Source organism: Nomascus leucogenys, chromosome 22a (genome assembly GCF_006542625.1).
Source record: "Nomascus leucogenys isolate Asia chromosome 22a, Asia_NLE_v1, whole genome shotgun sequence".
Classification (NCBI taxonomy): domain Eukaryota; kingdom Metazoa; phylum Chordata; class Mammalia; order Primates; family Hylobatidae; genus Nomascus; species Nomascus leucogenys.
In genome coordinates, this window is record NC_044402.1 from 90,994,321 (window position 1) to 91,014,592 (window position 20,272).

General features: G+C 40.8%; 1 protein-coding gene and 1 long non-coding RNA gene across 3 annotated transcripts in view; one reads left to right on the forward strand and one right to left on the reverse strand.

The window, feature by feature from the left end:
• Positions 1-2,995: 2,995 nt before the first annotated feature.
• Positions 2,996-11,368, reverse strand: LOC115832513. Its single transcript, XR_004028031.1, has 3 exons — positions 10,635-11,368; positions 8,620-8,842; positions 2,996-3,639 (listed from the first exon to the last, which is right to left on the reverse strand). It is a non-coding gene; the product is annotated as an uncharacterized LOC115832513 (long non-coding RNA).
• Positions 11,369-11,494: 126 nt separating this feature from the next.
• The window catches only part of NAB1 (NGFI-A binding protein 1), a 44,829-nt gene continuing 36,051 nt past the window's right edge, over positions 11,495-20,272 (forward strand). The window contains exon 1 of one of the 2 annotated variants that reach the window (XM_003253861.3): positions 11,495-11,791. The gene's annotated coding sequence lies outside the window, so the exon portion shown is untranslated. The remainder of the gene's footprint in view (positions 11,792-20,272) is intronic. The other variant, XM_030804082.1, reaches the window with a different exon arrangement.

A 20,272-nucleotide genomic window follows, 5' to 3' on the forward strand; every position in this document is an offset into this window, starting at 1 on the left:
ATTTTCTTGTGCATATAGGCTTAGTGTGTATCCCTCAGTCAGTGCTTAATTGTTGAACAAGCAAATAGTCTCCAGGTATAAACATCTTTGGAAAAGTAGCACACTGCAACCTTAATACCTCTGGGTATATTTGGATCAGATCACGTTCTTCCTTCTCAGGAAACAAATGCAGACATCAGTAACACACTGGGTGCCCAAGAGGGAGGTGAAAGTAAGTGAAGAAAGAGGGATGAAACACTGAAGGAGCGGGAGCGGGGGAGCTAGTGATGTTGTCTGAAGGGCTGCCAGAGCCTACAGAGCAAGGAGCAATCAGAGTGCTCCCGGCAGCACTAAGCCTTCCCTTCTTTCTCAGAGAGGACTCCCAGTTGTCAGACCACTGTGCTGCATGCATGGGGAGCCTGGACTGTTCCAAATTCCTTACACCTTTTCCTGCCTCCGATTGTCCTCACATTGTCCATCTTCTTCTCCGAGTATCCATTCTGCTTGCAAAATGCCACCTTTTAAATAAGTAACCTGCGTATTTTTGACCTTAGCATCAAAACTCCTATCCATCCACAGTATGTGAGTGGGAGTGGAAGGCGACAATAAGCCACACAGAGGGGCCTTGTGTCACTGCTTGGTACTCAGAGGATCTGGACAGAAGCATCTGGGCAGCATGCCACAGGAAACTTCATAGCAATGTCAATAGTCCTGACGAAAACGAACCTTGACTGTTGGGCAAACTTAGAGGGTGGAAGGACAGGAATGAGCATCACTTGAAATCTACTGATGCTGGAAAAGATATTGTAAAGCAGAATTTAAAATCAAAAAGTAGTTAATAAGTTTAGGCCCCTTCTACTGTATGGGTCTGAAAGAGAGCCATCACCGGTGGTTTGATACCTGGGGAAGGGGTGAGGGCAGCTTTGAGTGGAGATGATCAAGGCAGGTCTAGAGCCCACACTTGGGAGATGCTTGCATCTGCAAAATGAAGAAAGAACTGCAGTCTCAGAGAAAGTGGGCTCTGCTATCCTCCCCTAAGGAACCATAGCAGCAGATGGGTCTCAAGCAGCACTAGACCAGTTCGGCACCTGGTGGGCCAGTTTTCTGCAGCTAAACAGGGAGTGGAACAAACAAACAGGGCATCAGATGTGGCCCAGATGCTAGTTCTGTCATTGGGTGTGAAAGCCCAGTGAATGTCACATTTTGAACTACAAAAGCTCTGGGACTGCATAGGTCCCTGGAACAGGAGGATCCTTAAGAAGATATAAAGCGATACATGCTTGAATGATTTATCAGGAAAAAAGAGACTTATTTGTGACATCAGATTAAAGCAGTTGAAGCCAGCTCTATATCTATAAATATATATAAAATCAATATTAACAAGTTCAATTTTTTTTGTAGCTAGTTGGGTGATAAGGCAACTCAGGATGGCATCTGAATCAGCATGGTGAAAGTATTTGGTGTGGTGGGGTATCTATGTCTTGAGGGTCTACCATGTGTCAGATGGTAGACCCTCAAGACATGGAGTTATACAGGACAGATGACATACTAAGTGCTTGACACATACTTTTTAGCTCCCAGATTTTGCTGGCCTCCTGGTTTTTGTTGCCCTCTGCAAACAAGTGGATAAAAACAATTTTTGGACAGATGACATTAAGTGCTTGACACATAGTTTTTAGCTCACAGTTTTTGTTGACCTCCTGGTTTTTGTTGCCCTCTGCAAACAAGTGGATAAATACATACAATTTGGTTTTCAGTTTTATTTGTAAGCTGCTTTTGAAGCAGGATCTTTGTTAAATAACATTTATTTTTTTTCTGATTTTCAAAGTAATGCATGTTTATTGTTGAGTTTTGTTTTTGTTTTTGTTTTTTTGACAGAGTCTCACTCTGTCACCCAGGCTGGAGTGCAGTGGCATGATCTCAGCTCACTGCAACCTCCGCCTCCCGGGTTCAAGTGATTCTCCTGCTTCAGTCTCCTGAGTAGCTGGAACTACAGGCGCATGCCACCATGCCCGGCTAACTTTTTGTATTTTTAGTAGAGACGTGGCTTCACTGTGTTAGCCACGATGGTCTCCATCTCCTGACCTTGTGATCCGCCCACCTCGGCCTCCCAAAGTGCTGGGATTACAGGCGTGAGCCACTGTGCCTGGCCAAAATTTTTAAAAATTGAAAAAAAGCATAAAGAAGAAAATAAAAGTTATCTATAATACCATCACCCAGAGATAATTACTGCTAACATTTAGTAAATTTCCTTCCATGTTTATTTAGGTAGAGAGATTACAGGTTTGTTTTGCTCTGTTCTATTTTTACCCATAACATTATGAGCATTTCCCAATATTATTAAATATTAATTGAATATATTCCAACATATAGATATAACTTATTTAACTAATACATTATTTTTGATTTTTTTTCCATTTCACAAATAATGTTGAATAAAAATGTATAAACTTAGCATAATATCTTAGAAGTGAATTTGTTGGCTGAAATCATATGGACATGTTGAAACTCTTGGTTCGACTTGCCAAACTGCTGATCTAAAGGTTATTTTTTTTTTTTTTTACCAGCAATGATGAGCCCCTAACCTCTGCAACACTGTGATTATTTGGAACAGTTTATTTAAGGAATATAATTTAGAGTTGGAAAAAACCCTTACTCTGCCACTATGAGAAATTGTTATAGTAAGGAATGAAAAACTACAATAATAGACAGAAAACTTTAAAGTTTTTGACTACCACATATTATTGCCAGTCCTGGGTAAGCTGAGTTATGATGTATAAGTCCAGGTACACAACAATATAATTCAAACTGTAAAGATGTAACTTTGCAGTTATATGCAAACAGAACTACGTTTGATTTATCTGTATTTCAGTAGTTTAAAATTCTCTCATTGTAGGATATATGCATTGTCCTTTCAAAGTATCTGCTCCTAGAAGGTAGTGTTGAGCAATTTGTTGTGACAATTCGCCAACTCATCAATATTAACACATGCAATTTTTTTTTTTTTTTTTTTTTGTAGCTAGATGGGTGATACTGCAACTCAGGATGCTCTCTGAATCAGCATGGTAAAGTATTTGGTGTGCTGGGGGCAGTTTTTGAACCCATTCTGCTTTTCTTTCCTTTCCCTGACACTTACCTCTTGCAATCCAAGCAAAGAGAGAAGACTGGCTGCTGTTTCTCTGCCCCTTCTCCATGCAGATCTGTCCCAACTACTCCATCCCAACACTCCCATCTGTCCCACGTCAAGAGGCTGGTTTAGAGGAGTTTATGTGAGGATGATCTCTTCTTTGCCCCCTCTGCCTTTTCTTTCCATTTTTTTTTCAGGGGAGCCCTTTACTTGGTACTTTTTCTTTGGCTTTTCACTTCTCCCAAAATAGCTATGTCTACTTTAGTCACTTCTCATAAGTACAGGCACATCTTCTGTAGTCTCCATCCTCCTTCCCCACTTCCTTCCAATTCTTGCCCATTTGCTTCAAGAAGGGCTCTCTTCCTTAACATGCTCTCTTCCTATTTCCTTGCTCCTTTCATGAAAAAGCCAACATCTTGGCTGACAAGTCACACACCTTTGTCAAGGAAACAAACAAAATCCTCCATCCACCCTCATGAGGAGTGCTTCACAGGGGTACTCCAGCTGCTGGGTCCTTTGGCTGCAGTGTAGACCTAGAGGAAGAGAGAAGCCCAGAGACTGAGCTGGGAGAGTGGGCACAGACTTGACATTCATCTCAGCAAATAGGGTGGAGAAGGGTAAAGCCAAAGCTGGGACTGTGAGGAACAAGGCGGCCAAGAATGCAGTGTGCAGTGGAAGACGGTTTGAATACATTCCAGAGATGGGGAGCAGAGCACTTTAACATACTCTCCACCCTGGCTTGTGTTGTTAATAGACAATTATTAATGGCCATGAATGAGCGGACAGTAGTCAGTGTGGCTGAGACCTAACACAGTGTTACAGATCAGTTAACTATACAAGTCCTGCACAGTGGATGCTGGGAAAAAAAAAAAAAAGGGGGAAGGAGTGGGAAGAGAGAGTTGCGGAGTTTTAACCACTGTTGCCAAAGATAGGGGATAGAAGAGAAAGAAAAACAAGGCTCTAATCCTTAAAAAATTTCCCGAAATTCTCTTAAGAAAGTCTTTTCAAAAGTTTCCGTTTACGTTTCTTCTGTCTTAAACACAAATTTTAACCACAATTACTATTCAGTCAATTAAATGTTTGGTTGTACTTACTGCCTAATATTATATTTTTCTGCTTTTTCTATAAGTAATGTGTAGTATAAATTTGCTTATCTGTAGAAGTCAATTGGATTAGATGATTTCTAGGATCCCACCTAATCCCCCCAAAGCTTATAATACTTGTATTTTCACTTGTGTTTTATAAGCACTAGTAGCCCATCCTGGGAATCTAACCATCTCGGGGTTTTTGTTGTTGTTGTTTGTTTTTTCTTACAACAGAGATTGCATTATAAGTTCAAAATAACCAACTTATAAAGAAATAAACAATTGGAAACTAAACTAGTTGTATGATGAATTTCTGCAAGGTATTTGAATATATTTTGAACATACAAAAGAGGATGAACTAGGTAAACTTTATAATCCTTTATAGCTTAAAATTCTATAGTATCTTGTAATAAAATACAATGGATAAAGGTTTGCTTATTTTTCAGAAGAGCAGCTATTTTTAAAGTCGTGGCTCTTGAAATTATGAGTTATTATATATTCCTATTGTCTTTAAGAAACTTGTTTATAATCTCTATATATTTAAAAATATTCAAATTTCCACGCATTTAAAAGTTTATTTAGTCTACAATACAATTCCAAAGCTTTGAATTTCATGTCGCAAAATAAAGGAAATTTTAATTATATTTCTGGTAATATGAATATTGTACATGACTCAGTTAATTGTAGGGCTACCACCACACAGAGTGGAAAATTTGTTAAGTATAGAATTGTTCTGAGGCAATAATAGGCGAGAATTATATTGTATCTTAGATCTTGTAGGTCATAAGCCATAATGTTATTCTTCCTCTCCTCTAAGAACATTTTAAATCTATTCTTTTGTTTGGAATTACTGAAGCATTTTAAAGTAAGAAATCTTTCCGAAAGTAATAAATTAATGTTCTTTCAGTGAAATTCTCATTCAAATGTCAAAATCACTACAACTTCCTACATTTTTTTTTTCACTGAAAACTATTTTTTTGTTTCAGAATGGAAATGGTTTGGGGTTTTTTTTTTTTTTTTGTCAAAAGAATCCCCTATTTTTGCAAATGCTAAAATAATGCACTAATCATTGAAGCAGAATAACAATTTCTTAAAACTCCTTTTAAACATATATTTACTGAATTCAAGAGAAGTATAACACACAGTTGCTCTTTCCAAGGGGGCTTACTGTATACTTAGGATGAACATAATTAAGTAACTAAAGATGCATAAATAACTATAAGCCTTCCATGTGGTACCAAAGAGAAGTGGAATGGGAGTTAGGGAAAGCAGAAGCTACTGAGGGAGGTGGAGCTCACGGTGATCTTCAAGGAAGTTAAACTGGACCTTTAAAGATGGGAGAAACACTTGTGTCAGTGTTTCTGAAACCTCCAGCACTGACTTGGCTGCTTAGAGCTATCTGTTTAATGGTCCAGACATGGGCTGTGGGACAGAGATCTTGGCCTCAAAGCCTGGCTCTCCCATGTTACCTAAACAGGTAATTTTAGTACCCCATATTTCAGTTTCCTCAGTTCTACCAGAGAATGAAGTGAATAACAGTGCATACTTTATAGCGCTGTTGCGAGAATCAGATGAATTAATACTGATAAAGTGCTACAGCACTTATTAGGTACTCGATACATGTTAGTTATTATTTTCTTGCACCACTAAAATAGCATTTATCCTTGGGAGGTGAGCTTCAGCCTAGGAGTTCGAGACCAGTCTGGCTAACATGGTGAAATCCCATTTCTATAAAAAATAGAAAAATTAGCTGGGCGTGGTGGCACGCCTATAGTTTCAGCTCCTTAGTAGACTGAGGTGGGAAGATCACTGGAGCCTGGGGGGTTGAGGCTGCAGTGAAAGCCATGATTGTGCCACTGTACTCCAGCCTGGGTGACAGAGTGAGACCCTGTCTCAAAAACAAAAACAACAAAAAAAAGAGTTTACTTAATAGTTCTCATTTTAAAATTAAGGGTTTTTGCTCAAGGAAATCTATTTAAAAGGTATTTTGAGATCATTATTCTAAATGCATAATGAATCTCATTTGCCTCAACAGAAGATAACCATAAAATCAAATACAAGGAAAACAGTGCTATTAAATTCTAGCTATATACTGAGGCCTGCTAAGGCTCTGAGCTGAAGCCTGTTTCCTCGTTGTAAAAAAACAGAATTCAGCAAGTATTAGAGGGATTACAGACATACTGGCACCAATTTAAATTTCCTCCTTGGAAGGACTGAAAGAATTGAAAAGGGAATAGCTTGTTCAGTATGTGGTTTACTGCTATTTAATGCCAACGTGCATCTTCCACCTCGAATCATCTCAGCATGCTTCCGTGCTTTGACAGAGCCATCGGAAGACAATGTGAAGGAGCAGTATTCATTTACCATTGACTGGTCTTGTGTTCAAAGATGTGTCATATATACTGACTGTACACTGTCAGTGGCATACATTATATTCTATTTTCCATGAATTACAACTTCCATTCAGAAGCAGAAAAAAAAATTCTTTTTCTCTAATTTTTAAACCTGAGAGCAGCCATAAAAAAGAACAGGTTCATGTCTTTTGTGGGAACAGGGATGGAGCTGGAGGCTGTTATCCTTAGCAAACTAACACAGGAACAGAAAATCAAATACCTCATGCTCTCACTTACAAGTGGGAGCTAAATGATAAGAACTCATGGACACGAAGAAGGAAACAACAGACACTGGGGTCTACTTGAGGGTGAGGGGTGGGAGGAGGGAGAGGAGGCACAAAAGACAACTATTGGGCAGTGGGCTTAATACCTGGGTTATGAATTAATCTGTACAATGAACCCCAGTGACACAAGTTTACCTATGTAACAAACCACATGTGCCCCAGAACCTAAAAGTTAAAAAAAAAAAAAACTTGAGAGAGGAAATCTGGTTTTCTGAGAGGGGAAGTACACCTGGTAATTTGGCTGTATACCGGGACACACTCTACAATACAGATTAAAATTATGAACAGGCCTGTAAAATAAGCTTCTCCCAAATCTACTAACAGGTAAAAACAAAAACGAAGTCAACAACCTGAAAGAAGGCTTTGAAATTTTTAAAAAAGTGTTTTCAAAATTTAAAACCATACAAGTGATATTTATTTAAGACATCAGAAGTAGCTCTGTCTTGCCCTTACTTTTATAGATAAGGAATAAGCCTGGGATGATATTTGCAAGAGATAGAGTTAAGAATAAACACACGAATAATAGATAAAAAACAGAATTTGATATATTTCTCAGACCACTTTCCAAATGGTATTAAAAATTCAGAATCTGGGCCAGGCGCGGTGGCTCACGCTTGTAATCCCAGCACTTTGGGAGGCCGCGGCGGGCGGATCACAAGGTCAGGAGATCGAGACCACGGTGAAACCCCGTCTCTACTAACAATACAAAAAATTAGCCGGGTGTGGTGGCGGGCGCCTGTAGTCCCAGCTACTCGGAGAGGCTGAGGCAGGAGAATGGCGTGAACCCGGGAGGCGGAGCTTGCAGTGAGCCGAGATTGCGCCACTGCACTCCAGCCTGGGCGACAGAGCAAGACTCCGTCTCAAAAAAAAAAAAAAAAAATCAGAATCTGGTGTATTTATTAACCCTTTGTAATTTATTTAAAAACAAATTTTGTGCCTGAAAATCTAATATGAATTACTTTAAGAACATTCTAAAATTACTTCACAATTTACACACTGCTTCAAAACATATTCTAACTCTTAATATTTTATTGAAAATGTTATATATTTAATCAGAAGTAGGCATCACATATTTTAGACACTTCTATTAGGAAATACAATTCATACTAATAACATCTACAAAATACAAAACTCTGTTAGTTCATATTTTCCATTTCATTTATTCAGCAAATATTTATTAAGTGACTAGTATGCGTCAGCCAATGTTCTAGCCACTGAATATACAGCAGTTAATAAAAAATTCTGCCCTCTTGGAAATTACATTCGTGTCCTTTAGGCTCTTATTGAAATGTAACATGAAATGTGATTTTCCATTTATAAGAAAATCATTTTTATTTTACTATTTGCATTTGATGAAGTATTACAAAAATAATACAGTCTCATTCCTTAGTAGTTTTTATATTCATCTTTTCGAGTCCATGAAAAGACAATTAAAAACTATAAACAGAGACAAAACATTTTCCTTTGTCTTTTAGACTTCCTTCTGTTCTCCTTATTTTCACTGTTTTACAGCAAGGCCCTGGGGGCAGGGAACCATCCATGACTTACTTGTCTTTGTGTTCCAAGCATCCAACCCTAAACCTGGCACATTCTTGGTGCTCAACAAGCTGTACTGAAAAAATGAATAATTTCAATATACAGGTATTTATAATAAAATCACACCAGGAGAAACCAAAACTATTGCATGGACGTTTAACAAAAGATAACCAAAGTGGTCTGAATGGGAACTATTTGTGTTGCCACATTCTTACACCTGTCTGGGATGCCTCCAAGAACACTCTAAAGCCTTGAAACTGTTTGATTTCTTCCAGAGGGCCTTCAGAGGATAATCAGACACCATAATTGTTATCTTCCAGGATGGAATGTGCATCTCTTTGCTTTCCTCTAACAAATCCTCAGGGTGTGGGAGTGGGAGAAGACTGTGTGTGTGCTGGAGTCGGGAGGAGGTATTAGGAATGGCGTGAGTGACAAAACCTGGTAAGGTGGAAAAAAAAAATGCATCGTCTGACTTGTCTCAGATACAGGCGAAAATCAGTTCTTTTTGCGCTACCATATTGACTACAGTGTTGTCATACAGACATACAGAATTGGATGCTTAAAAGCTTAAAATTTTATCTTTCCTTCATTTTCCTTCCTCCCACCACTTCCCCCAGCACCATAGGGCATTTAAGGCAAAGTAAAGTGGGCCAAAAATGCCATTCTTAATGTGGGAAGAATATACTATCTAAATGTGCCCAGAAAACAAACAAGGATAGATTCCACTGTTTAACTGTAGAAACCAGATACAACTCAGAAGAAAAAGTATCTGTCCTGACACATTTCCTTTTCAGCATCATGTTCAGCCAGACACAGACAAGCTTGGGAAGAGGATTTAATGTTGTTTCTTCCAACTCTGGAAACAATTCCACTTTAAGCCTCAATAGTTCAGGTAAGACCACTAATTTCGTGACTCATGAATCAGTGACTATACATCTTTATGGAAAAAAGTTCTTTTTTTCTAGCTGTTCAGAACCAAGAGTGTTTGCAAAACATCAAGATTCCACATAGGAATTAGAAGAGAATTTTACAGATTTCGCTGCCTGAACATTACCTTCCCCACCAGCCAAGAAATTGCCTAAATCGTCTTTAACACAACCATCTAACTTTCTCTTTAGTAGAACAGGATCCACGGCTGCAAAAACCGTGACAATTAGGAAGACTAAGAGAAACTTCCAGCAGTGATTTCTGCAGTTGAAGAATTTCAGGAATTAAGCAGACTTATTCATTTGAAATATCAACTTAACTACTCCAGACAAAACCTGTCACTAATACTGAAGAAAAAGATCTAACTTTAATTATATGTATTCCATTGTGGCATTACTCATTTCTATAACATGAATTCGCAAAAAGAAAAAAAAAAGGTTCTGTACTTCATTAAAGTCTTTTTCTTTCAATGTCATCATCATCCTATCCATTGCTGCAACATAAAGATGTGGTTTGAAGAATTTCCCATCTCAAAGAATGCCTTGTATCCCCATCAGCGAAGTAGGCACACTCTGGGAGGCCAGCCAGGGTGTGGGAATGGCCTCCTATAAAACTCGATTTTTATGTGTATGTTAAAATGGGATTCTACCTGTCTTTGCAGTAGTTTTATGTTAATGAATGCTCTCTAATCTTCAAGAACACAATGCTAAAATTATTTAATTTTTCCATTTTTGCGAAGAACTGAAATACAGATTTAAAAAACAGACTTCCAAAATTTTTTTGGCAATAGCTTAAGTACATTTTTTTTTTTTTTTTTTGAGACAGAGTTTCGCTCTTGTTGCCCAAGCTGGAGTGCAATGGCACGATCTTGGCTCACTGCAACCTCCGCCTGCCGGGTTCAAGCTATTCTCCTGCCTCAGCCTCCCAAGTAGGTGGGATGTCAGGCATGCGCCACCACGCCCGGCAAATTTTGTATTTTTTGTAGAGACGGGATTTCACATTAGCCAGGCTGGTGTCCAACTCCTGACCTCAGGTGATCCGCCCGCCTCGGCCTCCCAAAGTGCTGGGATTACAGGCGTGAGCCCTGGCCAACCTAAGTACATTTTTGAAGGTGCTTTAATACTTTGGTTAGCAAAGTTTATGCAAACCAAAAAATTCTATGTTGTGCCTTGGGAACTCTAATTTAACACACACCAGCACTATACTAGAGCCGTAGTTTTTCTACACCATGGACACAGAAAACATTAAACAGTAAAATAAAAGGCAGATTTTCAGGAGGTTAAAAAGGTTGGAATTAAATTACCCGGCCAGTGCGACAGTTGTCAAAGCTGTACTTCGGACTCCCTGGTTCCATTCCTCCCTCCTCCTCCCGTCCCAACGCCAGAGCGGAGGTGGGGAGGGGGCAAGATGGGCGAGGCAGAGATGCTCCCCCAGCCGCCGGTTCTTCCAGCGCCGCGCACCTGCCGCCCCTTCCTCCGTGCGGTCGCTGCCGCCTTCCCGCCGGACGCCTCGCCCCCCGGGCAGCGGCGCACCTGGATCATCTGCCTCCCCGCCTCTGCCTCGAGCCTGCGGGGGCGAGGGGAGCCCGGCGCGCTGTTTTTTTTTTTTTTTTTTTTTTTTCAAGTCAGCCTCCTAGAGGATGTTGGATTTGGCGGGTGTGCTCTTTGAAATACTATATCGGGAACCTCACACATAATTCTTTTTTTTAATTGCAAACCTTCCCAGTTCACTCCGCAGCTGGAGAGCAGGCCCGGGGCGGCGTCCCCCACCCGTCTCCCTCCTGGTCGTCCCCTCCCCGCGCCCGGAGCGGGACTCGCGGGAGCCGCCCACTCCCGGCGCCCACTTGGTTCCTCCCAGCTGCCGTGTGAATGGGCCGTCCTCCGGATTCCGCGGAGGGGGCGGTAGGAAGGGGCCGAGCCCCGGGCCCAACGGCCGCCCCCAACGGCCGCCCCCGCCCCCGCCCGGCGGCGGCCCACGCCGGGATCTGCGTCACTCGGCCGCGCGTGGGCGGGAGCCGGAGCGGCGAATGTAGCAAGAGCGGAATCTCCCAATGTGACAGCGCGGGGTGGGGGAGTGGAGGCGGCGGAGGCGGGCGGGGGAGGGGGAGGAGGGTGCAGGGCGCGCGGGGAAGGCAGGGGAGGGGAGGGCAGGGCGCGGCGGGGGAGGCGCTGCCGCTGCCGCCGCCGCCGCCCGCGCGCCTCAGCCCGGAGGAGCCGCCGCCGCCGCCGCCGCGGCCAAGCGAGCGCCGTCGGGGCGGGTGGGCGGGAAGAAGCGGCGGGCCCGAGCTGGGGGGGAGCAGAGAGAGCGCGCCCACCACCTTCCCTTCCCCCCTCGATGGGAGCGGGGGCGTCCCGGCTCCCGCAGCCGCCAGAGGAGGGAGAGCCGGGGGCCGTTGCTTCGGAGTTGGGGCTGAGCAGTCCTCGGGGAGAGCGCGCCAAGACCGCTGCAGCCGCTGGCTGAGTACGTACCGGAGCGGACGGTCGCCACTCCCGGTCCGCCAAGTGCGGGACACTTTCGCGGCGGAGCGGCCGCGGGCGAACTTGGGGCGGCTGAGTCGCGGGGCCGCGCGGGCACTTTGGGGGCGGTGTCCGGGGGAGCGGGTTCCGTGCCGCCGCCGCCGCCGGAAGGAGAGGGCGGCCCCGGGCTCGTGTGGGCGATTCCAGGAGACATTCGGTGTGCCAGGAGCGCGGGGAGCGAAGAGCGCGGCCCTGACTCGTGCATTTTCCCTCCGAGAAAGGTCGGGGTGCCGAGTCCGTTCTGCTAACGGGGCTGGGGGCGTCACGCGGCGCTCTGAGGAACCGCGGGGCGCTGTGGGGGTGTGCGATGTGGGTTGTGCGCGCCGGCCCCAGAGTTTTGCAGCCACCTTCGTCAGGGCAGTCTTTTTGTTTGCTTTATAAAAGTGCTGTACTTACCGTCTCGATTTTCTTCTTGGGTATCTTCCCTTTCCGAATGTAGTTTTCTTTTTAAAAGCGGAAGGAGAGTTTTGCATGGAAGTGGCTTACAGAAACTTGGCACTGAGGTGCAGGGAAGCCAGAAACTCTTTGTGTCTCTAAGGCCGATGAGGAATTTGCAAACACATGTGGGACATACAAGCCTTGGATGCAGAGGTGTGTGTGTGACCTTATCATGGAGAAACACTGAAAATACTGTCAAATCTTTGTGGTCTGCAAGCTCAGAGTTTCCAAAGCTTGAGATAGGAAATGACACTTCTGTTAAGCCTGAATGTTGCAGGATCTCGGGGAAAGGGATAGTTGAGATGGAATATGCATTTGTAGATTCTGCAGACCAAGTTTTGCAGCAAGTGATCGGGAGGAATCGTAGACTTGCATGTACTTACCCCTCGCTCCCTGAGATTCCGGAGGCACGGAAAATTTTGGGATGGCTGTTAATTTAAAATTTCATCTGAAAGAGTCGATTTGGAGTAACTTGTCACTACCAGTTGGTTTGCCAGTGACGTGTCTGCCAACTCAAAGAGTGCAAAGATCAGAAGCTGAAAGAGGAATTCTCAGATCTTGTTTAAAAATATTTTGGCAGTTTTAATAGATAATATGAGATTGCATAGGAACAGAGGAACCGAATTTAAAATAGATTAGTCACGTAGGAAATGCTTAGCTGTTGTTAAAGTGTTCACGCAATGACTTACCTTCCTAGGTTTTCACTTGTTTGAAAATTTTTCCCTGAACAACATACTGAATTATGATATTTCATAATTTGTGTGTGGGTTATAAGAAGTATGAGAAGAGAGGATGCATAGGATTTGCTTTTTCTGTTTTGGGTGGAGATTGAGCTTTTCCTGAAGACCTGAAAGAGCTGCTTCTGATCTAATCTGAGTGCCAGTAAAAGTGGCTCTTAGATGAAAGGCTTTTTCTCCTCCATATTTGTGTCATTTAAGACATATAATATTATCTTTAAGTTTAAAAGATTATATTTTGTCATCGGTATTAACATGCTAATAAGGGTTTTCTTGAGACTTTGTAGATGACTGTCTAGGTCAGCCTTTTTTTATCCCTGATTTGGGTATTAGATATTGGAACATTAGGTCTTGAAAGAAAATTTCAAGGAACTTCTGGAAGAAGCTTTCTTGTTTCAATTTTATTATTTTTACCATTTTGCACTAAAGTTAATATGCCATTTCGATATTAAAAATGTTTTTTTCCTGGCTCTGATGGTCTCTTGTTACTTGTGAAGGTATCAATAATAATGTAATAATGAAAACATTGAGGCACTGTAGATTTTTATTTTATTCTGCCTGCTAATTATGGATGTAATTCAAATGACAGAAATTCTTAGGATTACTATGGTTGTTACTAGGACATTTAGTAAGCTTATATGTCTAGTAAATAACTTGGTCTATCTAAGAAATACTTTATCTCATCTTATTTCAAAATTATTAATTCAATTGAGTAATCTCTTTTTTGTAAGTGGCAAATAACATCCACTGTCGTATGAGAAAGTTAATAGATGTTTATTCTCCTTGTTAGAGAAACAGTGAAAGCATTAGGTATTTTCATTACGGTATAGCTAAGAACCTATTGGTTTATTAAAGATTTTGGGGGTTTGCACTGTGGATGCTTCTTTGAAAGAAGAAATTATAAAGTGGGGGACATCTTTGATGAGTTTGTTAATGAACTTTAAATATTTAAAGTTCAGGTTGGATGAAAACAGAAGTATGTCAGTTTCTAAAGAAAATATAGACATGGGGTCTCGCTATGTTGCCCAGGTTGGCCTCAAACTCCTGGGGCCAAGGGATTATCCCACCTTAGCCTCCGAAGTTATGTCAGGTTTAATTGGCCTAAGACTTAGGACTCATTTATTCCATTATAACAAGCCTGGAGCTGTTTTTTGTGAGTGCTGTTTATGTACATTTTTGGAAATGAAATCTTTGTAAAATTTACCTTTAAATACAAAGCTGTGTTCTGGATGGAAGTGACCATTTTATAATATGTTTTGAACAGTTTAAGATCATGTTAATGTATAATCAACCCGTCTATGCATATTTCATTGTGGAATTTGCTAAACATATTATAGCATCAATAATACCCACTTGAGCATAATAGAAGGTTGCTAGCCCCTTTGCTTTGGATTTATTTTTTATCTTACCTGCTTCTTTTATCCTTTTCAACAGTAGGATGAAGAATGGTACAGTTATTATATTTAATGCAAATTCCCTTTCCGATCTGACATGTTCAATAACTCATACAACAGTGGCGTATACTCCTTAATAATGGAACAAATGGGAAATTTGAGAAGTTGATGCTTGGAAAAAATAGTAATCCTAATCTTGTGAGAATTCACACAGCTAAAACATACCATTAAGCTTTCAAAGAGTTTGTCATTTCTCAATACATTGTATTTAGGGGGTGACCCATTAATTTGCATGGTATATTAATTTAATGATTTTTACAGAGAAACTTCTGAAAAGGTGAAAAAACTTATAAATATTGCCTGCATACTCTGGGCTCAGTGGGTACTTAATGTTTATTGAATGACTTGATGGTTGGTTGGTTAAGAATTTCCAGCCATTATATGAAATGCTAGTATGTGCTTATTGTTACTATAGTTAAATGAATACATAGTTATCATTTAGCAAAATAAATCTGGCTTAGTTTTTTCTAATTTTGGCAAGTAAATGTAACCTCACACTGAATATTTTTATTAAAATTTTAAGGTGTCTCAAATTTTTTTCCAGCTTCATTCATTCCATTCAGAATTTAGAAATGAATCAGTGAAACAACATTTTAAGTTTCCCAAATTACCGTCAATTCATTAGAAGGTATATATTTAATTCATAGCTAAGATCCAAAAGCATCTTGACTTATATGATACACCACTGAATGCTTACTAGTATGTGTGCCTAGGTAAATCATTGGGAACTTGAAACACATACATGAGAGTTAGTACCTAGGCCAACCCTGCAATCTTAAGTAACCCATAAAGTGTAGCTGAACTACATTTAATCATTTTAGTTTGAGTTCTGGGATCTAGGATGACAATAAAAGTGAAAATAATTAATTGCATAGGGCAAGCTTGTCCAACCCGAGGCCTGTGGTTGCATGCAGCCCAGGAGGGCTTTGAATGCGGCCCAACACAAATGCGTAAACTTTCTTAAAACATTATGAGATTATTTTTGCGATTTTTTTTTAAAGCTCATCAGCTATCGTTAGTGTATTTTTTGTGTGGCCCAGGACAATTCTTCCAATGTGGCTCAGGGAAGCCAAAAGATTGTACACCCCTGACATAGAGGCTCATCCTTCCCTAAGTCAAATTCTTGGTTGTTATAAACCTTTTCAGTTTCAGCCTCTCGTGTACCCATTTCACCCTTCTCTCAGGCCTCTGTACCTTCGAGCCATACTCTCCTGAACTTGGAATACTTCAGAGGCTCTAAGTGTAGTCTTTCTGTCCTCAGATTTCCTATTGTCATTGTCCCCATTTCCCATCTCAATCTTTCATCAACGTGCATCAGATCTTGTCTAGATGTTAAGAGGAAAACAATCTGGTGGAACTAATTTACCTTAATCTGTAAATGACTCATGAGCTCTTAACTCTTCCGAAGGTTTTTCACATTTTTTGTAAGTCTGTAAGAGGTTGCTATTAACTCAGATAATTTTAAAGTTAAAATTGCAGGCTGTGTTGGGGGAAGGAATTTCTAGTCTTATGCATAAGTAAGTCAGGCCTTACTAGGATTTTGCCTTTGGTTTCTTCCCATTCCTGGAAGTGTGTGCATATGTGTATTGCTATATATGTTTGTGTATGTGTATCTAATAATGATTCCCATAGCATGGAGGGGAGAAGATGCAAGAATAGTGATTATAAATCCCTTTGAGTATATGGATCATTAATGAGATAGATACTTGATAACTTACACCGTGTTTAATTTATAGGAACAGAGAAGAAAAAGACCTAGGATCTCATGACTGAACTTGAATTCTTAAAAGGCAGGTGTTGGGGCTGGACTCGATGCATGATGTATAACACTAACCACTTGTAGTTCTTGTATTGGGAGAGCATCTTTTGCTTTCTTGGGAGAATAGCCATGTTACAGGAGTGCACCGTATAGCTTTTTAAGAAAGAAGAAGTATTAAGGATGAGAGAATGAAAAGGATTGTAGGTAAAGTAACAGGATGCCCTGTTATTGGATTGGCAATTCATTGAGATACTGGTTTACACAGAAGGCCTCCCCTTTGGAATATGAAAGGTTGCTGATCAGATTCTGACTCAGACATTGGGTTTCATTGCACAGCAACCTTTCCAGAGATGTTATTCATCATAGAAACTTTGCTAGGAATAAAGGGGGATAAAAGAGTAATGAAACCTAATTCCTACCCTCGGGCTGCTTATAACCTAACAGTGACTTGTTCTGCAGAGCCAGGCAGGTTGCCTTCCTTGTGCCATGACTCCTTCACAGCTGCACAGCATTTACCACATTGTTTAAGTCTCTGCTTCTTGTCTTTCTCCTTGCTCTTAACTGACTCTCCATGAAGGACTGTCTTTCCTCTATTCCCCAGAACTGGTTTAGTTCTTGGTGTTATTTGAATAAGTTCAAAATATAAGAGAAAGAGACAAAGTGTTGCGGGGTTCAAAGAAGGGAGATAACAGCTGCAGCCAGGGGTAGTGGGAAAGACATTTTGGGAAAGGCTGTGGAGGTTGGAGGGAGAGAGGATGCCTGGCACAGGGGCAGGGAAGTGGAAGGCATATTTGAGGAATGCCTAGTGTATCTGCTTGGCACAAGTATATGGGCATGTTAAGGAACAGAGAGAAGGCTGTAAAGATAGGCTTGGGTCTGGGTCTTGCCTATATGAGTAGTTTGGATTTCTTTATGCACTGGCGGAGAAGTTCGCAAATTTGTAAACTTGGCATTGCAGTGTGGGATCTATTGAAGGTGAAGGAGCTTTTTTCAAAATTGGGGCAAGAAGCAATAAACACTAGAATTTGGTGCTTTTGAGGCAGCGAAAGAAGTGGCGGTGTAGCCTAAGGACATGTAGATTTGAGGAAGAAAGAAGAAAAAGCAAAAATGGAATCCAAACTTACTTAAATCTGGGAAACTGAAAGACTAATGGTGCAACTGAAAGAACTAAGAGAGTTGGAAAGAGTAGACTTGGGAATCTGGAAGAAGGGAAGAAAATGAGAGAATGTACTTGCTTTTGGACACATCACATTTGAGGTTTTGACAATGCCCAGGTGGAATGCCAAATTAAGTTTAGAAGAACAATTTGGGCTGATGGTTCTGAACTTTTCAGGTGTGAGGATAGCTTTTTAAATAAAAACTTGCAAATATTCATGACTACTTTTAGTATTTGTTTTTTGAGAATACATATAAAGACAAAACAAAAATTCAACTACACTGTTAAGTGAGTTTTACTAAATAACAGAAGTGTCTATTTACCTTCATTTGCAAAGTAGATGTGTGTGAGAGGCATCTTTTTCACTCAGCAGTCAGTGCTTTGTGTGTGTTTGGATTTGAGAACACTTGGAGTGACTCCATGGCCCTGGTCCAAGCTACAAATACAGATTTGGAGGTCATCTGCCTATAGTGATAATTAAAGCCTGGGAATGGGTGAGATCATCAAAAGAAAATTATGGACACACAGTAGAAAAGAGATGTAATATAAAAATTTGGAGAATTCTTAGAATATAATAAGAGAAAGAAGGAAAAACAAATAATATAGCGTTACCAAAGTAAGGTGAAGAGCATCTCAGTGAGTGATACCATGCAGCAGAGCGATTAATGAGAGAGAGGCCCAGAGTTTTGATAGAATGGTGAGCCCAGAAAACAAGCTGGCCTGAGTCAGATTCAAAGGAATGGTTCTTCTTTTCTCTAGTGACAATTAAAGCCCTCTGTCCTATCAAAAAATCCTCACATCCCAGCTTGGAGACTGTCAGGGAAATTTTGTTTTCCATAGTGAAACAGGAGTTGACCGGTAGTTTTGTGGGCCAGACTAGCTCCCTACTTCACTTAGCACAGTTGGAATCTGGCGGGTGACTGATGCTACCCTGTAAGGAGCCAAAGTGAGTTTTTAAAAAAGTTTTGGAGCAAATGATTGCCATTTAAAAGATCAGTGAAAAACAACAACAAATGGTCTTAAATTAATGCATTGTTTAATTCCTCTTCCCCTAACATCATTGGGATTCTTTTTATTGGACTGAGCAGGGGGAGGAACATTTAAGCTGGTGGAAGTGGAAGTTACTGTACATTGGCAGCGAGGCCTCCGAGTTAGCTTTTGAATGCAGTTAACTGGTTTCTCTTAACTGTGGAATTCATTGAAAAGTCAGACTCAGAGTGGTCATTCCAGGATATCTTGAAAAGCCCAGGTAACAGTAGTTTTCAGCTGAATAGATTTACAATACTATAAGCTACCTGTATATAACGTGTTAAGGACCCATTTTATATTTACTTCAGATCGGAGAGTTGCAGGTTAGAAGCTTTCTTTTGACTTATTTGACCTTCATGTTGAATCATTAATGGTTTTAGATTTTATGAAAACAGAAAATCTTGTAAAAGTTTTCTTTTAAATCACATCAAGTTAATGTATAAAGGGGTGGGTGTTTAAATTATCACAGCAGGCTTTGGAAGGAAACTGAAACATTCTCTTAAAGCAAAAGCTTAGGAGGAAAACTCCTTTTCCAGTAGTAAGTGTGGGCCTCTAGAAAGCCTCCAGGGACCGAATCGGTTACTTAGTTATCTTGCATCTGTTATCTTGGCTTTGGAAATGTACACTTGGTCCTATCAGTCTTTATGGAGACACTATATTCATAACTACTTTCTTACCCATACAGAGGGCTTTCTCTTAAGAACTAGGGGGTTTCATTTTTTTTAAATGGGTAAAGATGAGAAAGGATAAAACTTGAAAATTATTTTCTGAAATCATTGCCTTATCTCAGAAGAATAAAATATAAGCTTGGGTCTTTTAGTTCTTAAGTTTCTCTTTTTTATTTGCCTAACATATATTTTTTCTTATTGCTCATAAAAAGATTAAAAAGTATTTTTCCAGATTTCCTCATATAATCTCTCCTCTATTCCATAATGTGAGGAGTACATACGCTGAGTTAATCGATCACCCTGTAAACCTTGCAAAGTTACAGTCCTCTTATAAAAAAAAAAGATAGTGTGTGTACTACTGGGAAGTCTCATGTCTTGGAACTTCTGTGTCTTCCACAGTCTATTTTGATCATGTGTATGTATATATACATTATACATGTACTTTTCTTTTTGTATTCTTGCATTGAAAGCCCATGGAGGAATTGCATGAGGTGTATGATAGGAAAGTAAATGTCCTTTCTTCCACCTCCGACACTTTATAACAGCCCTTCTATTTGGTATAGTGTAGTTTAATATAGCCCTAAACTTGGGTCTGTAACTCCTGAGAGCTCTGTTTTTGTGAGTTAGTGCCCAGGTGGATGATAGACTCTCCCTGGAGTGGGAGGACACGCAGAGCCTTCTTTAGATGATTTAGAAGATGCAGGAATGTTTTTATCCAGAGGACTGAGGTGGCATGAATGTGAAGGTTGACCTAAAGAATTACCTGGGTCATCACAGTCCCTGTAGGAGTTTGTGGTGCCCGGAGGATTTATTAAGTAGGAACTTGTGCAGTTTGTCATATTTGCCTAATCATGGGAGTCTCCTGAGATGCATCTCAGGCACCTGGGAAACTGTATTTTTCAAAAGCACCCCAAGTGATTTCCTGGGTTTTAGTAGAAGCTACTGGGCCCTAATTCAGCCTTTGTTGTCTTTTGGGAAGTCATCGGGTAACCTGGTTATGCCCATACTAGCCCTTGCAAAGAAAGAGACATAAAATCTGTAGGAGTCAAAACAGATTGTGGATGACACAGAGGTTCCAGGAGATGGGGCTTCCGGTAGTCAGTGCTTAGAGTGGTAGGGACACCCATTCTCCTGGCTTGGAGTGGCTGAGACTAGAATTTTGTGTAGCATTCTGATTGGTGGCA